Genomic DNA, 21,859 nt, shown 5'->3' with positions numbered 1-21,859 from the left:
CGGCCTAATTAGAAAGCAACGAGGCCATCAAGACTCGGCGACATGGAGCTGCAGGCACATGTCCGTCCTGAGCCTCGCAGAACTCCACCGGCAAGACCTGGGACGGCCTGGGAGAGCTGGGGGAGCACTAACCACTGGCCAGGTCACTGCTGACTACCACTTACCATGCCGAGCAGTGTCCCCAATAGGAGCAGCGGCAGGACCTCAGGAGGCCCAGGCTCACAGACATGACCGGCCCCTGCAGCTGCCACACGTAACCATGCCCTGACTGCTAAGACCTCAGGTTACGTTGTCCTCTCGTCCTCCGAGGTGTTGGAGCCAGCCGGCACTGAGAGTCGCAGTTCCGGGCAATGCCTCTGGCACTGGGTGTGGCCAGTCTGGGGTCTCACCTTCGGGCAGTACTCCCCTGGGACTTTATTCCCGTTTCCTCACAACCAGGAAAGTTGAGCAGCTTTTCGTGTGCCTCCTGGCTCCTTGGAAATCCTGTTTTAGAAAGTGCTTGTGCCAGGCCTCACTGTTTCTTCTGGTCGTCATTGTCATTGATTCGTAGGAGCTCTTTACATATCCTGGGTAGGCCTCCCTCGGCTGCCTGCCTCGCCTGCTCCTTTGCTCTCCTTAGGGAGGTGCGTGCTCCCCAGAGCTGAGATCTGCCCCTAGATCTGACTCCTGCGTTGCTCATGCATAGAGAATTCTTGCCCTTCATCCTTTTTCCTTCAGGGCCCCATGGTTGCAACTGGCCCCAAAGTCAAACGGGGACACTTCGCCATCCTGTACACGCATTCTGGGCTACTTCCTGGTCTGTCCAGCTCCTGCTGGTCTGGCAGCTACCAGATGAGGCGATACAGCCTCTTCTCTGAGAACTCAGACTCAAGGATCGGGAGCCCCTGTCTGCCGTGCCCCTCTCAGGCTGTGGCCGCTGGTTTGCCTGTTCACCGTCACAGCTGAGTAGGGAGCCGTCAAGAGCACCAGGCGGAGGGCCCGGGTGCTGCAGGTGCCCTTCCCTGCCAGCCTGCCAGCCGCCCCTGCCTCCTGATGCTCCAGGTCATGACTCCCGCCATGACGTCCCTTAGCAGAAATGAGACGTGCCCGGGTGGGCCGGGGCTGCCGTCCTGCAGAGGTGCCCTCCCTCTCGAGGCAGGACTTCCAGAGCGCAGCCCCTCCCTGGCTCCCAGACAGCACCAGTCTCCTGGGAGCAGGGCGCCAAACTCAGGGGTCCTAGAAAACAGCTCCCTGTTTGGGCAGGTGACGTCCCAAGCCAGAACCCAGCTCTGCCTTTTGAAGGCTGCCCCTCCCGGTGAAGCCGGCGGTGCTGGGAACGCAGTGTGTGACCAGGCACCTCCCCAGTCTGCTTCCTAAGGAGGAGGTATGGGCCTGACTTTGACAACTCCCTCCTTTCCAAGGCAGGAGCTGCAGCTGCACGTCCCCTGGGGCCTGTCATGGTCCCCTCCCTGCCACCTGTAACCTGCAGCTGCCTTTGCTGTCCTCCCTGAAGTATTTTCTCCTCTGCTCTGTGGTTCTTTGACACACTGGTTACTTGAAAAGACGCTCAACTTATACATTTGTCTTGGATATGAGGCGTACCCCAAAAGCTCACATGTGAGACATGCAGGAACATTCAGAGATGAAGTGATGGGATTGTGAGAACTGTAACCTAACAAGTGGATTAATCCACTGATATGGATTGACTGGGTGGTAACTGTAGAAGGAGAGAGTGTGGCTGGAGGAGATATGCCACTGGAGTGTGCCTCTGAGGTTTATATTTTGTCCCTGGTGAGCAGAGTTCTCTCTGCATCCTTGATGTCCTGTCCTGAGCTGCTCCCATGATATTCCACCTCACCACGGGCCCAGAGCCCTGGAGTCAGCCGGCTATGAACCGAGACCCTGAAACCATGAGCATCAGAGACGCTTTTCCTCTTCCAATTGTTCCTCCCAGGTCTTTTGGAAACAGAGGCCAAAAAGCTGACTAAACCAGAAATTGATAGCAAGAAGTGGGGTCATTGCTGTGACTCACCTGGCCATGTGGTTCAAAGGCTTTTGGAACTTTTTAGAGTCTGTGGGAGGAATTTTTCAAAGTTTAGAGATACAGACTGGAAAAGCTTTAGAATGTTGTAAGTGTAGCTTAAGGGGGCATCGTGGGGGAAGCTCAGAGGTCAAGAATGCTGATAGGACTGCAGACAATAAAGGCTGGGCTCACAGAGTTTCACAGAAGGAGGACTCCATTGGAAACTGGACTAGAGGTCATTCATATTCTGGAAAAGAATTGTCTAAAATTTACAAATATCCTGAGACTTTTTGTGAGGTTGAATTTAAAGGTGATGAACTAACAAATCTGATGGAGGGAATTTCAAGGCAGTCATAGCATTCGGGCAGCGGTGTGGGTATGGCCGGCAGTCTTTTTATTTTATTTTTTTTAACTCAGGGGCACTTGACCACTGAGCCACATCCCCTGCCCTATTTTCTATTTTATTTAGAGACAAGGTCTCACTGAGTTGCTTAGCACCTCGCTTTTGCTGAGGCTGGCTTTAAACTCGTCATCCTCCTGCCTCAGCCTCCCAAGTCACTGGGATCACAGGCGTGCACCACCATGCCCAGCTGCTGGCAGCTTTTATCCAAGCTTACTGTGATAATCAGGATCAGAAAGCAAAGCAGAAAGAGTTGACAAACTTGGAATTTGGCCAGAAGAGTGTGGACAAAATGGGCCTAAGGTAGGTGTGGGTGTTAAAAGGATTTTAGTTTTTAAAGAAATGCTAAGTACTTTACCCAGAAACATAGAAAAGATGACTTGAGGGCAACTCAGGAATTGGCAAGACCATACCTATCTCAGGCTCAAGAGTGTAAAACTTCAAATTCTTTTGAGAAGAGACCATGGAAGCACCCTGCTTGCACAGGGGGCCCTAAAAAGTTGCTTCACTGTGCTCAGACACAGGCACTTAGAGGTCACTTCAGCCATGGTCCCAGGAAATTTGGCTACTGCTTGAAGTAGTGGCAGACCTTGGTGCAGAAATACAGATGCTGGGGTTAGGAGATTCAGGAGGCTGCCACCAAGATTTCAAAGGAAAGCCTGGAAAGTAGGCAAAGTGCAGGTTGGAGTCCCTGCAGGCTGCCCCTAAGAGGGTGATCCATGAAGATGTAAGAAGGGAGCTAAAGCTGTCGTAGAGGCCCTCAAGATTAAGAGATGCCAGGACTGTGAATTGTTTGCCAAGGAAAACTGCAGGAATCGAGCAGAAACAAGCCAGGAGAGAGGTCACGTGGCCTGAAAGCAGCAAGACCATGTGGGTGAACATCATGATGCCATGTGTCCCAGATGCTGGAAGTTGACAGGATTTGTTTGCCCAACTGTATTTCAGTCTTGCTTTGCTCCAATACGTGTAACTTGCTTTACAAGGAAGCTCAAACTGAGAGTTTGCCTTGAGTCTCAGGAGAGGTGGGGCTTGGGACTTTGGGGTAATGCTGGAACTTTTAAGACTGGAGATTCTTGAAAATGGGCTAAATGTATTTTTCTTTGTGAGATGGGCATGAACTTTTGGGTGCCAGGGCCAAAATGTTGTGTTTGGATATCAGGTGTACCCCAGAAGTTCACGTGTGAGACAATGAGGGAGTGTTCAGAGGGAAAGTGATGGATTGTGAGAACTATGACCTATCAGTGCATTCATCCACTTGAATAGATTACTTGGGCAGTAACCGTAAGCAGGTAGAGTGGCTAGAGGAGGTAGATCACGGAGGACTTGCCTTTGCGGTTTGTATTTTGTCCCTAGAGAGCAGAAGTCACTCTTTGCTCCTTGGTGCCAAATTCTGAGTTGCTTTCCTCAGTCACGCACTTCTGACTTGATGTTCTGCCTCACCTTAGGCCCAGAGCTAAAGAATTGGCCATCTATAGACTGAGACCTCTGGAATCATGAGCCAAAATAAACTTCTCCTCCTCTAATTGTTCTTGCCAGATCATTTGGTCACAGCAACAAAAAAGCTGAAAAGAAAATCATATATTTGTGAATTTTCCAAATTTCCTGTTATTAACTTCTAACTTCATTCCATCATGATCAGAGAATATACTTTGTATGACTCAATTTAAGAAAAAATTATTGGTTCATTATACTGGTAGACAACAAAGGGATGCACCTGACACAATTTAAACCAATCTCATCCCCAGTACCTTCCCTTTTCCTCTGTGCCTCCATGCTTTCAATTTTTTGAAAGTGCTGAGACTTGTTTTATGCCCTAACATGTCTGCCTATAGCATGTTCTGTGTTTACTGCTATTGTTTATTGGAATGTTCTGTTGTTGGATGTCTGCTAGGTCTGGTTGGTGGGGAGCGTTGGGGAAGTATTCTGTTTGTTTGCTGATTTTCAAATTGTTCTATCCATTATTGGTAGTGGGATACTGAAGTCTTCCACTCTACCTGAATTGCCTATTTTTCCTCTCAATTCTCTCAGTTTTTACTTTTTGCTTTTTGTTTCAGAACTCTGTTGTTAGGTGCATATATGTTTATAATTACTACATCTTTGTGATGAATTTACCCTTATATCATTACATAATCTCCTTTTTTGTGTCTAATTACTTTGTTCTAAAGTCTTTTTTTTTTTTCTGATACTAGTACAGTCACTCCATCTCTTCTGAGTAATGTTTACATGGAATATCTTCTATTTCACTTTCAACCTATTTGTGTCTGTGGTTCTAAAGTTAGTCCCATAAACAGTATATCATTGAGTCATGTTATTTTATCGAATCTTTTAATCTCTCACTTTTAATTGAGAAGTTTAAATTATTTACATTTAATATACATGCTCAAAATAAAGAGCATAGTCCTCTGATTTTGCTATTTGGTTTTTTGCTTTTTTTGTTTTTTGTTTTTGTTTTTTGCTGTTCTGCTACATGCCTTTTTATTTAGTTCCTGTTACTGCCTGCTTTTGTTTTAAATACATATTTTCTAGTGTACTATTTTAATTCCATTGTAATTTCTTTTACTCTTTTGTTGTTGTTATTTTATTATGGTTTCCCTGGGCATTACAATATTGCAATTAACATCTTTTAATAATCTAGTTCATAGTAATTCCAACTTAATTTAAATAGTGTACAAAATTTTGCTCCTACATATCTCCATTCCCACAAATTTTATGTTGTTTTAATACAAATTATACCTTCATGCATTGAGTACCCAGAATTATAATTATACTTCATGCAGATGTCTTTTAAATCAGATTTTTTAAAAGGAGTTACAAACAAAAAATGCATTTGTTCTGCCTTTTAAATTGACCAGTGAAGCAACTTCTCCTGGCATTCTTTTCTTTTTTTATTGATGCATTCCTGCAAGTGACATAATTTCATTCTTCTTTATGGCTGAATAAAACTCTATTGTGTATATATGCCTCAATTTTTTATGTGCTCATCCCTTGATAAACACCTGGACTGGTTCCATAATGCACATAATGCACATATGGTGGGACTTGTTTTTAGATATTGGTACATGCATACAGTATGACTGATATCGTTCCCAGTGCTTCCCCTTTCCCTCTCCTCCCCATCCTTATCCCTTTCCTCTACTCCACTGGTTTCCTTTAATTTTCATGAGATGCCCCTCACCACTTTTCTTTTCCTTTCTTCTCTCTAGCCTCCAGATATGAAAGAAGACATACAACCCTTGACCTGAGTCTGGTTTACTTTGCTTAATATAATGTTCTCAAGTTCCATCCATGTTCCTGCAAATGACAATGTCATTCTTACTTAGGGCTGAATAAACTCCATAGTGTATATACACTACATTTTCTTTAACCTCTTATTCATTGATGGACACATATTCTGGTTCCCTAGTTTGGCTAGTGTGAATTATGCTGCTGTAAACATGGGTGAGCCTGTGTCACTGTAGCATGATGACTTTGATTCTTTAGGATAAATATCGGGGAGTGGTATAGCTGGGTCATATGGTGGTTCCATGCCTATTGTTTTATTTCTATAGTGATTGAACTAATTTACAGCCCCACCAACAGTGTAAAAGTATACTTTTATCTCCACCTCCTTTCCAGAACGTATTATCATTTGCATTCTTGAAGACGGTCATTCTGACCAGAGTGAGATGAAATCTCAGTGTCGTTTTGATTGGCATTTCCTTAATTGCTAATGATGTGGAACATTTTTGTCATATATTTGTTGGCCATTCGAATTTCTTCTTTTCAGAAGTGTCTGTTTAATTCATTTGCCCATCCATTAATTGAGTTATATGCTTTTCTATGGTTTTTTTGAGTTCTTTATATTTTCTGGATATTAATCCTCTAGCAGAAGAATAGCTAACAAATATTCTCTCCCATTCCCTCTTTACAGTCTTAATTGTTTCCTTTGCTGTGCAGGAGCTTTTTAATATGATGCCATTCTATGTATTAATTTTGGCATTATTGTATGATTACGCAAATAGTATGCTATTACTCCATGTACAAACAGAAACAACATGTATCCCATTTGTTTACAATAAAAATAAAAATTAAAAAAAATTTTTTTGGCATTATCGCCTGAGCTTTAGGGTTCCTATTGAGAAAATCATTTTCAGTCCCTAAATATCAGTTTGGGCCCTACATTTTCTTCAAGAATTTGCATAGTTTCTGGTCTAATTCCAAGGTTTTTGATCCAATTTGAGTTGGCTTTCATACAGGGTGAGAATAGGGTCTAGTTTCATTCTTCTACATGTGGATGACCAGATTTCCCCTTTTGTTGAGCAGGCTGTCTTTTCTCAGGCACATATTTTGGGCACCTTTGTCAAGGATCTGACGACTGTAGATGTGTGGGCTTGGGTTTGTCCCTGAGTCTTCCATTCTGTACATTGGTCTATATGTCTGTTTTCATGCCAGTACCGTGCAGTTTTCGTTACTGTAACTCTGTAGCATAATTTGAAGTCAGATATCATGATGCCTCCAGCATTGCTTTCTTGGCTAGAAATGCTTTAGCTATTCTGGGTGTTTTGTTCTTCCAAATGAATCTTAGGACTGTTTTTCTAGTTCTGTGAAGAATGTCATTGATATTTTGATTAATCTGTATAACACTTTTGGCAATAGGACCATTTTGAAAATATTAATTCTAGCCAAGCACAGTGGAGATCCCAATGGCTCAGGTGGCTGAGGCAGGATAACAAGTTCAAAGCCAGTCTCAGCAACTTAGCGAGTCCCTAAGCAACTCAGCAAGACCCTGTCTCTAAATAAAATACAAAAAAGAACTGGTTGAGTGCTTCTGAGTTCAGTACCAGGTACCAAGAAAGAAAGAAAGAAAGAAAGAGAGAGAGAGAGAGAGTGAGAGAGAGGGGCAAGAAATCATATTGTGTGTGTGTGTGTGTGTGTGTGTGTGTGTGTGTTGTATTTTCTAAGAGTTATTTTTGTGGCCTAAAATATGGTCTGTTTTGGAGATGGTTCCATGAGGAGCTGAGAAGAAAGTGTATTTGGCTATTGCTCAATGAAATAGTCTGTGGATGTCTATTAGTCTGTTTGATTTATAATATTTTTTAGGTCTGAAGAGTCCTTACCAATTTTATGTCTAGATGACCTATCTATTGGTGAGAGGTGTGTTGAAATCACCAAGTGTTGTTGTACTAGGGTCTATCTGAGTTTTTAGTTCAAGTAGTATCTGTTTTATGTAATAGGTGCATCAACGTTTGGGCATAAATATTTACTATGATCATATCATCTTGCTGGATTGTTCCGTTTACCAGTATTAAATGACATTCTTTGTCTCTTTGGGCTAATTTTGACTTGTAGTTTGCTTTGTTGAATATGAGAGTAACTACTCCTGCTTGTTTGGGGACTTCATCTACATAGTATATCAATGTCCATTTAGTCGATGTTTTTTAGAGAGATTTTTAAATTAATTTCTGCCATTTTGACTTATTGTTAATTCTAATTTGGTCCTATTTCTCATTTTCCCAGCTATTCCCTAAATGAGATTTGTTCATTTGTGAGTTCAGGGTTTATTTCTTCTGTGTAGTATTTTCTAAACTATTTTCTATAGTGCCATCTTAGTAGTCATGAATTCTTTTAGTTTCTTCTTGTCTTGGAAGTTTTTATTTCCTTTTCAATTCTGAAGGATAGCTTTGCTGGATATAGCAATCTCGGCTGACAGTTTATTTTCTTTCAGAGATTGAAACACATCATTCCAAGTCCTCCTGACTTGACTCCAAATGTGGCCTGATACTTTTCTCTTGAGGCTTTTAAAATTCTATCTGTGTTCTTTATTAGGCATATTAATTATAATGTGTCATAGAGAGGTTCTTTTCTGATCTCTTTGGGGTTCTGAATGCTTCCTGTATATGGATATCCATCTCATTCTCAAGGTTTGGAAATTTTTCTGTTATTAATTCCCTGAAGAGGTTATTCATTCCATTAGCCTGCATCTCATAACCCTCTTCAATTCCAGTGATTAAGTTTGGTCTCTTAATGTTGTACTGTTGTTCTTGTATATACTGATCATGATTATTTATTTTATTTTATTTAATGCTGTAATGCTGTCTGAATGTTCAAGGTTGTCCACTTTGTCTTCCAGCTCTGAGATTCTGTCTTCAGCAAAGTCCACTCTATTAGAGAGGCTTCCAACTGAACATTTTATTTGATTTATGATGCCTTTCATTTCCAAGATTTGTGTTCAGTTATTTTTCAATATCCATCTCCTTATGGAACATCTCATTCACATTCTGTACTGACTTCCTTAATTCATTCAGTTGTTTTGGGGTGTTATCTTTGAATTCACTGATCACTTTTATAATCATCCTTTTGAAGTATTCATCTAGTGTTTCATTCAATATCTTTGGAGTCAGTTGCTAATGAATTATGAAGTTTAAGAGGCATTATAATCCCATTTTTTATATTTCTTATACTCCCATATTGATTTTTATGCATCTGTTAGGATGTATTTATCTTCCACTCTTACATGTGGGCATTTTAGGACACAGCCTTCTCTTTCCAAAGTGTTCTAGAGTGATTGAGATTGAGATTCCTTGCAGGTGTACTATCCACAGCCTTTGTGTTAATTTGTGTGGGGCTGTCCATTAGTGGAGCCTGAGGGCCTCCCCCAACCATTTCTAGTTAGGTCCTGATTGTTAGTTTGGGGGTTTTGTCTCTTGTATTCTTCATATTAAACTCTCACTGAAGTTTTAGTGTGCTTAATCTGTGTGTGGAGCAAGGTACGTGGTCTCTTGACTGGGTCTAGCTCAGAAGTGGAGTCTCTACCTGTGAACCTGTAGTATCACTGTGGATTCTCAGCACTTGCTAAGAATCGGCACTTTACTGCTTGAATCCCGAGCCATGGGGTAAATGGAAATGCAGCCTTCCTCTAATCTCCATCTTGACTCTCCCCTGGTGTTCTTTATTTTTATTCTGTAGTGTCCTTTCTTTTCAGCCTAATGAAGTCCCTTTAGTATTTGTTGTAGTGCGGGTCTCATAGCAGTAGGTGTTCTTAGTCTTTGTTTATCCAGAACTATCTTAAGGAATTCCTCCTCCTCCTCCTCCCCTTCCTCCTCCTCCTTCTCCTTCTCCTTCTTGTCTGACTATGTTGCTCAGGCTAGCCTTGAACTCATGATCCTCCTGCCTCAGCCTCCTGCTGGGATTATAGGCATGCACCACCTCACCTGCCTTCTCCCTCATTTTGAAGGGTAGTTTTGCCAGATATAAAATTCTTGGTTGATAAGTTTTTGTTTCAGTGCTTTGAATATGCCATCCCTCTGCCTCCTGAAATCCATGATTTCTCATGAGACAGCAACTATTAAGCTTACTGAGGATCTCTTGTACTTGGTTATTCTTTCTTACTGCTTTTAGGAGTCTCTCTTTGTCTTTGGATTTTGACTGTTTGATTACAGTGTTTTCAGATGTGGAACTCTTTGGTGATTATTGAACCTTTTGATGTATAAATTAATGTTTTCATCAATTTTGGGAGAAATCAACCCAAAGTTGGGCTCCAAAAAATATATGCTGACAGTTTTGTCCATTTTTTTAATTGTTTGGTAGATGAGCAAATTTGGAATCCCTCACTCTATCATTTTTGTTTCCATCACCCCACACTTAACCTTAAATTGGTGCATAATCACTCTCAGCCTTCCATGTTTGTCTCCCATCCACTGATGACACTCAGTCATCAAATTCCTAGTCCTTATGATTGCTACTCACCCCTAAACTCTTAAAAAACTCAAGCACACATCAGTCTCTTCCACCAGTATCCCATCTCAATTTCTCACTGGAGAAAGTTTTAACAGTTGCAACACTATCACATGCCAGGTTCTGTTATGACTTTACCTAACACCAGCTGTTCAACTCCACAATCCCATTTTAGAATTTGCTTCCTATGACCACTTCCAGTACCAACTGTTTTCAGTCAGATTTCCTGAGAAATAGACTTTAAAACAGAGATTTTTATGTGGGTGATTTACAGGTGAAAACTCTTATGGAATGTAAGAAACTGAGGGATGTGAGACTCGTAGGAGGAATAAGTATAAATTATGAAGCAAACGCAACAAAGGACTCAGTAGATATTAGAGGAAACTCAAGTTGGGTTAACTCTTTAGAGTTGTTTCAAATTAAAGCAAGGAACTTTGTGCTGTCACGATGGCCAATCATTGGATGCAGGCTTAAACTTGGGTGAGGCAGACCTTTTTTTTTTTTTGGGGGGGGGCGCTGCTGGGCGCTGCACCCAGGGCTTTGTGCTTGCAAGGCAAGCACTCTATCAACTGAGCTATCTCCCCAGCCCCAGAGGCAGACATTTTTGGCGGAGGCAACTCCTGAAGAACTGCTCAGTTATGAATTATCAGCAGGCGACATTCCCAGAAGCAGGAATAATGGGTATTTTAGTGTTGACATGGGCATTTGAGCAATGCATCATAGCAACCCTACAAATTCTTAGATGATTGGTTTTGTTTGTTTTCTTTTCTTATATATGTATATAAGACTATGAATTTACCTTTAAGCATAGTTTTAGCCACATCCCATAAGTTTTGCTGCTATTTTTAAATTTTTATATGGTTTTTATTATTTTCTAATTTAACCTTCACTTCTTCTTTGACCCAAGGATATTTCCTAGGTTTCTTTTATGTTTGTTGTAGTGGCTATGAGTATCCAATGTAAATATCTTATAGTAAGAAAACCTATTCTGAATTACCTTCATCATTTGAAACTGTTGCTAGTTTTTAATAACCTAACTTTGGTCAATTTTGGTAAGTCAAGTGCATTTGAAAATAATTGTATTCTGTTGTTGAGTATTGTATTCTTTATTTGATCTTACCCAAAATGCTGAAAAGTGACTGAGTACTAGGTTACATATTTGTCGATTAATTCATGTCTGTTAAACATGCTCAGCTCATCTTTATTTGTAGTGACTCTTTTGTATGCTTCATCTACTGATTATAGGAAAAAAGGTGTGATTATGTATTTTTCTATTTTTTCTCTTATCTCAGCCATTTTCCCTTTACATCTCTTTAAGTTGTATAATTAAGTTAATAAAAGTTTGTTATACCTTTCTGATGGTGTAATTATTTTATTATATGGAATGTCCCTCTTTAATTTATAAGCATTTTTTGTCTATTTATGCATGTATATAGAATGTGTGTGTGTGTGTGTGTGTGTGTGTATGCACATGTGTGTGTACATGTGGTACTAGGGAATTAAACCCAGGGTAGTTCTATCACTGAGCAACCCCACCAGCCCTTTTTAGTTTTAATTTATTTTCAGACAGAGTCTAGCTGATTTGTCCAGCCTGGCCTCAAACTTGAGATCCTCCCGCCTCAGTCTCCCATGTCAACAGACAGCTCTCCTTTGGTCAGTGTGTTCGTGAATGTTTTCTCATTCTTTTACTTTCAGCCTTTCTGTAGTCTTATAAGTTCTAAGTGTGTGTCTAGCATGCAACATGCATTTACTTACTTTAAAATTCATTCCAACAACTTCTGCCATATTAGAAGGGTTAGTTCGTCTAGTGTGCTTACCTGTTTGGGTCTCTATCTACCATCTGCTGTCTGTTCTCATTTGTTCCATGTTTCACGTCATGTTTCTCTACCTCCTTGCATGTCCTGGGATTTATCGAGTGTTTTTCACCATCCCGTTTCTATTCTTTGCGGCTCCTTAGTTTGGTGTTCTCTGTTTTAACACTTACCTTGGGGTTATACTGTGCATCCTTGACCTATCACCATCTAATAGAAACTAAGTCAGTACTTTTACCTCCTCCCGGACGAGGCTGAAAACTCACGACATGCGACCCACTCCATGCCGCTATCTTCCTTGTTAATGTCACCAGGCATCTAACTTCCACACATGCTAAAGATGCTCCTTAAGAAATCGGTATTGCTAAGGTCAGTATTATCCTGCCTTACCCAGGTGTCTGTCTGTTCCACAGCTCTTTACTTCTTCCTGCATAACTGGTGTTTCTGTTCTGGTTCACTTTTCTTCTACCTGAAGGATCCTTTAGTACTTCTCTCAGTTTAGGTGTGTTGAAAGGGAATTATCTTGGTTTTTATTTATCTGGGAATGTATTTATTTCACCTTCACTTATTTTTGATAGGTGTGTAGGACATAAAGTTCCAGGATGGCCAACCACTAGTATTTATTGAGCAACTAAAACTTCACATGTAATTCTCCACCAACCCGTGAGACAAGGGCAGGATAACTGCCGTTCCTATCCCAATGTATAGATGGGAGATCTGAGGCTCTGAGTAGTTCAGAAATTCGCCTAAGGTAACACTAGGTAAGTCAGGGTTCTCTAGAGAAACAGAACCGGTAGGAGATAGACCTTCTTCTCTGTACCTACGTATACAATAAGGCACTGGTTCCCACGGCTGTGGAGGCTGACAAGCCAACACCTGCAGTTGGCAGACTGCAGTCCCAGGATGCTGATGTGCGTAGTCAGAAGGCAGAAGGCCAACGCTCCATCCCTAGCAGGCAGGCAGGTGGTGCTCCCTCTTGCTCAGGCTTTTTGTTCTATCCAAATCTTCAATGGATTGGAGGGGCCCCTCACATTGGGGAGGGCAAACTGCTCACTAAGTCTAGTATTCAAATGCTGATCTCACCCAGAAACCCCACAGACATATCCAGAAGAACACCTGGGCAAATATCTGGGCGCCCCGTGGCCCATTCAAGTTGACACATGAGATGAATCGTCACACCGTTGCTGAGCGGCAAGACCAGGCCTGGGGGCTGAGCCACCTAGCTGTGCACACGCACTCTGTTCCTCCCTCCTGGGTGCCCTGGACAGCCCTTCCTCTGCTCTTTTCCACTGCGTACACCCGTGCTGTGCACCCACAGCCACACAGGTGTGCTCCCTAGTGTCTCGATGCCGCAGACACGGAGAACTCAGCCCTGACAAGCTCCCTGTGTGGAGAGGAACGTCCTCTCTGGTCTAGGATTCCACGGCAACAAACCTTCTTTCAGACCAAAACGTGGCATTAATCGTCCTGTGGATTTCAGCATTTCTGCAGAGAAATCTTGTCTCTTTGGAGGTGATTTGCTTCTCTCTGACTGCTTTTAAGATTTTTCTCTTTAGTTTAGAGCAGTTTTACCGTACCGCGCCCACATTGGTTCTCTCTGTATTGATCCTCTTTGGCAGGTGCAGACTTTCTGTCTTTGGCTTGATATCCTGCATCTATTTGATCTCTTCTGGAAAATCCTCCGTCTCTATCTCCGAATCCTGCTTCTCCTCTGCCCTCTGCCGCGCCGGAGCTGCAGCTGTGCGAGATAGAGAGGGCTCCCGGTGCCGGCGTGTTCCCCGTGTGCTCTGTTTCCCCTCCTGGGCTTCGCATGCTCTTCCTCCTCTACTGAGATTCTCCTCCGCTGCTGAGCCTGTCTACTAAGTTTTCATTTCAGTCACTGCCTTTCTGAAGAAGAGCAGTTCTGAAACATCTGCTCTTTAGTAGGTTCAAGGTGTCTAGTGACATTCTCCCGGCCACCGTCCCCCGTCCGAGAGGTTCAGGCCATCTGTGGTGACACTGAAGCTGAGTGGTCTGTGGTCTGCTGCTGCCGTCCATTCTTCCTCTTGGTCCTGCTTCTTGTTATATCTTGCGATGCTTTTAAGGACTAATTATACTTTTGGTGCCTTTGCCAGTGAGCACCCTTGGGGCATCCCCTCAGGAGCCTGGCAAGCATGGAACTCTACTGTGTCCCCGGCTTCATGGCACCCTGACAGTTCTCTTCTCAGCTGCCACACCTCCTGCTCCACAAACCGCATTCCCCAAACAGTTCACCGGGAAGTTTCCAAGCATTCAAGTTCACTTATTCCCTCTTTCCTCCTCTTCAGGACCTTTGCTGCTCAATTTTTGGTTACCGTGACAGATCCAAACGGCAGTCTTGGCCCCATGACATTCAGCCTGTGACATTCTGTGGCCTCCCTGCCTGGATTTTGTAGGAGGAAGCGTACGTCCCCAAGGACAGCAAGCAGCAGAGGGCTGACGTGTGTCCCTGATCACAGCGATGGCAGAAGCAGGTGCCACTGAGGTCCACACATCAGCCCACACCCTCGAGGCCATCCCCGCCCTCCCTGGTCCCTCACCACAAGGCTGGGGCGGGGATAGTTGCAGGGGTGGGGCCTGGGGCTGCACCCCTGCACCACCTCGCCTGCTGGCTCCGTGTGGGAAGCCTCCGCCCAGCCCCCTCACCTTCAGGATGGATGCCCAGCCATTGCTGGAGGAGAGCGTGCTGCCCATGCTCCAGGCAGGACCAGCACCAGAGGCCCTGCAGAGACGCCAGCTGGCCCTCAGGTGGGCTGCAGGGATCTTCCGAGCCCTTGAAATCGTGTCAGAAGAGCGGTCGTCCCTCAGGACCTGGGGGTCGGGTTCCCAGACGCCACTCGCGGGTCCGACACTCAAGTGCACTCCCGGCTCACCATGGCCTGGCTCTTGCGTGTGCCCTGGGCACAGCTCTGCACGCTGTGGGTCATCCCGAGCCGACTCACAGCGCCCCCCACAGTCCACCACAGGCTCCGCTGTTGTACCGTACTATTCAGGAAATCGTGGCAACAAAGGCCCACGTGTCCCACGGGCACAGTCCTCCAGACGTCCACCCGCAGCAGGCGGGGCCCCACGGGGGGTGGCGCGAGCACCCCAGCACACACGTCCAGGCTTAGCCCGAGGGAGCTCTGGATGTCACGCTGAGAGGACCGGGCGAGCTGTGCAGCAGGCGGAAGCCGAGGCACCTCAGCCAGGACTGGCCCACAGGGCCTGACCGCTGACCCGTGACCAGGGCTGGCTGGCTCCACCCCCAAGGTGCTTAGCCCAGAAGCTCCTTTTTCTTAATGAGGTCTATTTGTTGGAACAATTTAAGATTTACAGCAAAACTGAGAAGGTCGTACAGAAAGATCCTGCGTCCCCAGGGCCAGTGTCCCCTTGCTGGCACCTAGGCTATCAGGGCATTTGTGAGACAGCCAACCAGCGAGGCCGCGCGGTCGCGAAGGAGCACAGTCCCGTGTCCAGGTCCACTAGCCTCACCTAACCCTCTCTGCCCTCAGTGCACTTCCTCGCCCTGTCCCTTGGGCTTCTATTGCTGTGAACCTCCTCAGACTTTGTGCCTTCATGACCTTGACCATGTTGGGTGTGTGGGTCAGGGGTTTACTGAATGTCCCCGCTGGGCAGTGTCTGCTGTGTTCCTTGCGTTAGCCTGGGTGGTAGGCTCAGAGGAGGACACAGAGGTGACACTGCCTTGGTCCCATTGGGTCAGGGGTGCATAGTGTCCTGTCCTCAGATGGGAGGTGGCAGCCCATCCCACCCATGAGGTCTGCTCCTTGCGGAGCCCACTCTGGGCACAGGCTCCCCTGTGAGACCCCATAGGGGCTCGCGGCTGTCGTCTTACTTTGCAGTGGTAGACAACACACCCCGACATTGGGGAGCTCCCATGCAGACACTGACCAGCAAGGTCACCTGCTGAATGGCCACCACCCTTCACCTTCAGGCCAGTTCTCCTCTCTGGCCATGGTGCTGGTCAGCTGTTCTGTGTAGACTCCCGTGGGCGAGTGGGGTGTGGGGTCTGGTGATGCCTTCTGCCCCTGCAGCATAGCCCCGCGTGTCCAGCACAGCGTGGGTTATTTCTGCCGCAGACATCACCACGCAGAGTACGTGTGACTCTCCCTTTTACTGGTGAGGAAGCCAAGGCCCCTAAGTGACCGGCAACTCAGCCAGGAAGCCGCGGCTCTATTTGAATCCAGCACTAGGGTGCTGGGCAGGGAGAGCCCAGGACCAACCCGCAGGCCACTTGATACAGAGGTCATCTCCAAGGAAGAGGGTGACCCCTCGTTTTCTTCTGGCACAAGCGGCAGCCTCCAGTCTCTCAGATAAGTGACGTAGAGGCCATGGGACCTGGGCCAAGCCCATTCTGCCAAGTGTGGCACGGTAGCAGAAGCAGGCGAGGCCGGGCCTCCCCAGTCGTCTCCCCTGGGCATGGCATCCCGGGAGTGCATTGAGAGAGAAGCTGTGGAAGCCAGCGCAGGTCCCCAACTCCATGCCCCGGGATCCTGCAGGCCCCAAACACGTTCTGCAGATGCAGCGGCTTCCGGGGCACAGCCCAGGCCTGGAGGTGTGCAGCCAACTTGGCCCAACGCCCCAGCGGGCGACTCATCCTCAGACACAGCCTGGGGACCCATGCCCAAGCCAAGTCTCAGTCCACAGGCATCCCTGGTCCCTGCCCGTGTTAGCCTGGGCTGCAGGTTGGGGAACCGTCAGCCCGCCACCAGTCTGCCCTTTGTGTAAGTGACTGGCAGGGCCAGATCTCCCTCCAAGGAGACAGCAGCAGGCCTCTGGAGAGGTGGTGATGGCAGGTGGGGTGGAGGGAGGCCACTGGACAAGCTGTGTCCCCTCCTTAGGCCAAGCTGGCTCAGTGAGAAGGGAACATCCCCCGTTGGGTAGAGCAGGGCAGGGGCAGAGATCCAGAGCCCGTGGGCATTGTCTTACCCACGCCCTCCCTGAGGCCAGCTGCCTGCCAAGCCGGACCAGACGCTGCACCGCCAGCTGCTTCGCCAGCATGCTTCACAGAGGGGTCCCAGGTCCCTCCAGGAGCCCACGAGGGGCCTGAGCCCACAGTGCCTGCTGCAGTTCTGCCCAGGCATCCATCTGCCTCAGTGTGTCCTGTCCTCCGACCCCCACTCCCCTGAGCGCCATGTTGGTGACCACAGAGCCCCCTCCTCTGCAGAAATGCAGCTGCTCCCAGATTAAACCCTCAGTAGGCCCCCAAAACTGCCACTTAATGAGAGCCCCGGGAAGAGTTCGGCTGCATTTTCCCCAGAACATGTCCCTTCTGGGCCTGGAGTAAGGACCCTGTGACAAATAATTTCAAAAAAGACTTCTCTCCTGGCAGGGAGAATCCCTCTTCAGTCTCATTTCCAAAACTGTCCTGGCTGCCAGGAAGCTCAGGGCTGTTCCTGAGGCCAGAAGAGTGGCCACTCCGCTTGCTTCTGCCCCCAGCCTGGCCTCTGGGACTGGCTTTGCTTTCTCTTCTCCGTGCACGTGTGTCCCTGGAATCCCTCCCTGGCTTTGCAGGACTGAGGTGGACTTGGTCATCATGTGCTTGAAGCTGTGCATGGGGCAGTGGCACCCTCCAAGACACCAAGGCTGGTGCCCACAGGGGCCGTGAGCTCAGGGGGCAGCAGGACCTGGGAGCAGGCCAGGCAAGAGGAGGAGTAAAGACAGACAGGAGCATTCAGTGGCCTTGCTGAGGGGGCGCTGGACGTCAAAGAACAGGCCACGGGGGTCACTGGACAGAGGAAGAGGCCAGGGAAGAGGCCAGGGAAGGAACCAAGACCAAGGGCACGTCTCCAAATTTCCAGCAACAAGGGAAGTGTCAGGGGCTGGGCGTCAAGGGGGCTGTCCCCTCTCCACGGGGCATGCTGTCCTTCCAGCAAACGATGGGACCTTAGCACCCAGGGCCAGGTGGTCAGGACTGTCCCCTTTGGAATACTCACTCCACCACCTCTTCTGGAAGCCTGGCTGCAGGGCAACCCTATGCTGACCCTGATCCTTGCCAATCGGGCTCATGATCCCTGGGGGAGGCCCCCAACCTCTGCCTAATGGGGACCCTGTGCAGGGTCCCGGGTCACAACCTGGCCCAAAACAGATGGGAACATAAAGTCTCACTGTTCCATTACTCCTGTCTTGGAGAGTGGCACAGGAGGTGCATGCCAGGCAGAGCATCCCCCAAAAGCTAGGGCACAGGATAAGGATAATGGCTCTGCCCATTTCTCAGCAACACCCTCGATGGCCTGCCGGGCAGAAGGCAGCACCCTTGAGTCACCTGTGTGCTGGTTCCCAGGATCCACCCTCAACACTTCTTATCACCAGGGACCCTGAGTCCAGGGCCAGCAGCAAGAGCTGGCCAGCTGGTCTCTGCCCAAGTCCCTCCCATGCCTCTCTGAGGTGCACCCAGCGGGCCCTTTAAGAAGCTGGGGCTGCTGCTGGCACATGCACAGTTGGCCAGCCCAGGGACGGGCACGTTCCTGATCTCTCTGGAAGGCTGAGTTGGAGAGGAGACAAAATGTTCTTGCACAGCTCGGTAAACAAGCCTAAGTGTTTTGAAAGCTTCTGTCGATATAAAAGACCATGATATAAATGCAAGAATTGCAAAAGGAGGTTCCCAGCTGCCTGGGGGGTGGCAGCTGGAGGCCGGGTGCTCGGCCGCCCACGCCAGGCTCTGGGCGGAGCCGCTCCGGGCGGCATACAGCTGTGCGTCTTCCTGTGCGTGTGCCTGGGTGTGCATGTGCAGCCGGCGAGGGCATGTGTACAGGCAGCCCGTGTACACACACACACACACACACACACACACACACACACACACACACGGCACCTCTACGCCTGTGGGTGTGCCCGCATGCAAACAGGAAGCGGCTGTGCCCCTGCTCGCCCCGATTCCTCCTGGAGCCCAGCCCGGAGGAGACGCTTGGCCCAGGCTGCAGAGCCACTCCAGCCCAGGACGAGAGGAAGCAGGAGCCCAGCTCCCCCGAGAGCTAATTAAGGGTCGGGGGGTGTGGGGACCTGGTGACTGAGGAAAAGACATCGCAGAGCCAGGGAGCCAGGCGAGCAGCCCCCAGGGAGTGGGACTGCCACAGGTCTCTTAGCTCTAGGGCTGATCTACACTGTCATGACGTAGAGGGCACAAGGAGTCCCACGGGGATCAGCCCAGAGCCGGGGAGGTGTGGCCTCCAGGTGGCACCGAGGCTGAGGCCTGGCCTCCCGGCAGACCAAACACCAGCTCAGGGCTAACCTCAGGGCTGGGTTGTGTCACCTGTACGGTGGGCAGAGGTGGTTGTGAAGGTTGGATCTGAGCCCCATGCAGCCAGCGAGGTGCTGGGAACTCTGCAGCAGCCACAGGGGAGCTGCCAGCCTCGCCTTTCCCACCCGCCGCAGCGGCAAGGAGTCTCCCAGTCACGGGCCCACCACAGCTCGCTCCACAGCCTTGCAAGCCTCTCCAGGGCTGGCACTAAGGGACAGGGACATGGTGCACAGGCCACCCCCTGACGCAGGGCAGGCATGGACCAGGTGCCAAGCTGCAGGACTCCCACGAAAGGCAGAGAGGCCATGGCCGGCTGACCCGGGAGGGCAGGGAAGTCTGCTGAAGCAGAAAGCCCAACACGAGGTCTGAGGGAGAGGCAGGAGGGCCAGGGCAGGCTTGCCCACCAGCGCTGGAGCTAGGACAGCAGCGGGCACACAGTAGGTGTTCAGTGAATGCCTCCCTAGCGGATGAATGAGCCCTAGGGGGCAGAAGAAGCCTGAAACCCAGGGAAGGGACGTGCCTCCAAGGTCCCAGGTAGGGAGTGGCAACCCCAGGATGTCCTGGCCTGGCCTGGCCTGACAGCAAGCCCAGTCCTGCCCAGCTTGGAGCCCCACACTGCAGCCAGGCCTGGACTCTGTCCTCAGGTCTGCAGGAGCCAGGCAACATGGAACAGCCGATTCCCTGGACCCCTGCCCAAAGCTCGGGGGCGGCCCCTGCAGGCAAAGGAGCGTCCTCCCCGCCCGGGCACAGCAGGAGGCAGCCCTGCCAGGAGGCCCGTTTGGGAAATGGGTGTCGCAGAGCTCACAGAGAGGCCAGCCAATGCCAGGGCAGCCAGGCTGTCCACCCCTCAGGCTCCTGGGGGAGGGTGGAGGGGGACTCCCCGGCAGGGCTGAGGCCCTGGCCATGGGTGAGACCAAACCACTCACAAACCACGAGGCCGACAAATCCACTTCTAAAGTGCCCAGGGAGCAGGGCTGCTGGGTGGTTCCAGCAGCCCCACCTAGGGAACCCCAGGCAGCAAGCCCTGAGCTGCCCCCAGCCCTCTGCCCCAGAAAGGCCAGGGAAGGTGGTATGAGCACCAAAGTCTGCACAGTCTGCTGCCACCTGGTGCCGCCTTCCCACAAAGGCAGCCAAGCCCCCCGCCCCACAGGAGAGGGCAGGGTGAAGGCCCAGCTGGACGCCCAAGCAGCAGAGGGGCCCCATCTCAGGCCAGCCCAGCGCATCCTCCCAGACTAGGCGCACCGGGCAGGGCTGGGCCCACTGTGGTCACACAACCTCCTGGACCCACTGGGGGACCCTGCTAGGTGCACCTCCAGATCCCCCCACATCAGCCCTAGTGAGCCTTGGGTCCCTCCAACCAGCTGGCACCCCCTCTAAGACCCAGGGATGACATGAGCACCCCCGACCCCAGCAGCCCCAGCCCACCAAGGAGCTGGAGGCAGCCCAGGAAGGCCCCGCCCCAAAGGGGTCTCCAAGGGCCACGCTCTCTGGAGAGAAGGGTGCTGTTTGGCAAGCCTCGGCACGATGCTTCCAGCCCAGAGTCCCTCAGCTCAGAGGGCTGACTGACCCGCTCACCAGTACTTCACACAGCCCTTTCCTCAGGGACTTCTGTGGTCCACTTCCTACAGAGCTGCTGCCTCAGAAGCAAGCTTCCAGGAGCTCTTGGGCAGCTGAATGTCCCCACCATCACCAGAGCACAGAGCTTCAGGTGTCCCTGGGCCCTGAGGCATGGTGTGGCTCCATGCAGGCAAGGCCATCGAGCTCTCCTGCCAGCTCACCAAGGACGGTCTGGGTGACTCTCCCATGGACACACATCTCTGTCTGCATGGAATTCCCAGAAGCCACCTACGGTCAGACATGGGGTCTCAGAGTCAAGAGAGACCCAGGCTTCCAGGAGGGCCAGGGTTAGCCTCCGCAGCCTCACTTACCACATGACCCCTCTGCACTCACCCAGTCCCCCGCCCTTCTCAGGCTCAAGGGCCACAGGGGACAGTGACCTCCCCGGTCCCTTAGTAGGCTGCAGGCAGACTGGGTTGAGATCTCAGCCTCTAGACTGAAGGGCAGACCCCGCTTCCCAAAGGCAGAAGCTGAGAGACGGGTGCTGAGTGCCTCTGGCCCCTGAGTGTCTCTGGGTCGTGGGACTCCAGGAGTCGTCTGCGAGGGCAGAGAGGGTCTGGGATCGGGTCCCTCGGTCCTATCTCCAGGCAGGCAGAGGCCAGGGTCCCACATACCAGGCTAATTGGCGTCTGGCAGAGCAGGCTCCTCACGGGGCCTGCTTCCCCTCCCCGCTCTGCACACTGACACCCTCCAACTCTGGGCCCTGGAGTCCAGCCGGCAGCCCTGCGGCCTGCGCTGACCCGCCCTCCCCCTCCGGCAGTGGCACCAGGGCGGGAGCTCCGGGGGCTAGGAGATGAGAACAGGCCACATAAACACCACGGGGAGCACGTCGCCACTCATCCAAACACTGGACGCTGACCCGGGCTCCCTGCAGACAGCATTTCCCCACAGGAATTGCCCAATGGGTCTGTTGCAAGGGTTTTGAATTCCGGCGCCTGCCCTGCAGATGGCTGCGGGGCCGGGCCTCCAGCCTCCAGCCCTGGCCACCCTGGAGCTCCTGAGGTTGGGGAAGGATGGCCACAGAGCAAGAGCTGGGAGGCTGGCTTCTCTGGGCCAGG

This window comes from Sciurus carolinensis, chromosome 14 (genome assembly GCF_902686445.1).
Source record: "Sciurus carolinensis chromosome 14, mSciCar1.2, whole genome shotgun sequence".
NCBI classification, from domain to species: Eukaryota; Metazoa; Chordata; class Mammalia; order Rodentia; family Sciuridae; genus Sciurus; species Sciurus carolinensis.
The sequence above is the reverse complement of the archived record's forward strand: the minus strand, read 5'-3'. Positions refer to the sequence as shown.